The 1,009-nt window shown below is 42.7% G+C and overlaps 1 non-coding gene across 1 annotated transcript; it reads left to right on the forward strand.

Annotated features, from left to right (window-relative positions):
* Nucleotides 1–259: 259 nt before the first annotated feature.
* LOC141694357 (small nucleolar RNA R71) lies at nucleotides 260–366 on the forward strand. The gene has a single exon (XR_012563671.1). It is a non-coding gene; the product is annotated as a small nucleolar RNA R71 (small nucleolar RNA).
* The last annotated feature ends 643 nt before the right edge of the window (nucleotides 367–1,009 follow it).

Genomic DNA, 1,009 nt, shown 5'->3' on the forward strand with positions numbered 1-1,009 from the left:
AGCTCACAGACACTAGCTATTTAATTTACTCCATAGTTGGCTAAAGAATCGATCTTCATAGAGAGTGCCTGAAGCTGCGCTGCATTAGCTGTAGCTGCATCAACTTCCAGAATACCTGCTACCTTCCCAGGCATCATCCTTTGAGTTGGGTTTTGATACTCGTTCGGTCCACAAGGCGCCTCCAGAAGCTGCATCGAGCATGGGCTGAGATTGGGCCCCTAAACCATTGTAGAAACCAGTGATCACCATCCAGTCAGGCATACCATGATGTGGACACTTTCTCAACATCTCCTTGTAGCTCTCCCAAGCCTCGCACATAGATTCTCCTTGTTGCTGCGCAAACTGAGTAAGAGCACTCCTCATAGCTGCAGTTTTGGCCATTGGATAGAACTGTACCAGAAACTTTTACGCAAGATCTTCCCAAGTAGTGATGGACCCAGCTGGTAAAGAATGTAACCAGTCATTAGCTTTCGCCCTCAGAGAGAATGGGAAAAGCCTCAGCTTGATAGCCTCATCAGTAACATCATTATATTTGGAAGTACTAAAGATCTCGAAAAAATTCCTGATATGCATGTTGGGATCTTCAGTCGCAGCACCTCCGAAAGAAATAGAATTCTGCACCATCTGAATAGTGCCCGGCTTGATTTCAAAAGTATTGTCCTGAATAGACGGATGAATGATGCTTGACTGAATGTCATCAATTTTAGGCCGAGAAAAGTCCATAAGAGCTAGATCAGCTTGAACTACACGATCACCCATTATTTCAGGTTCTTTCTTTTCACTCTCTTTATCCAAATCTATAAAAACTATCTTCTCCGGAAAGTCAAGAGCTGTATCTGTCTCCTCAGCTTTATCCATATTTCTCTTGCAAGTGCGAGAATGTATTTGCATAAACGCTCGCTAGAGTACCTGAAACACAACCAGAAGTAGTAAGTAATAAATCTTAATCAATTAATCCTAATGACCCTCGATGGCAAGTACATAAACTAAACAAATTAACACCGAGTCC

The sequence above is a fragment of the Apium graveolens genome, chromosome 10 (assembly GCF_009905375.1).
Source record: "Apium graveolens cultivar Ventura chromosome 10, ASM990537v1, whole genome shotgun sequence".
NCBI classification, from domain to species: domain Eukaryota; kingdom Viridiplantae; phylum Streptophyta; class Magnoliopsida; order Apiales; family Apiaceae; genus Apium; species Apium graveolens.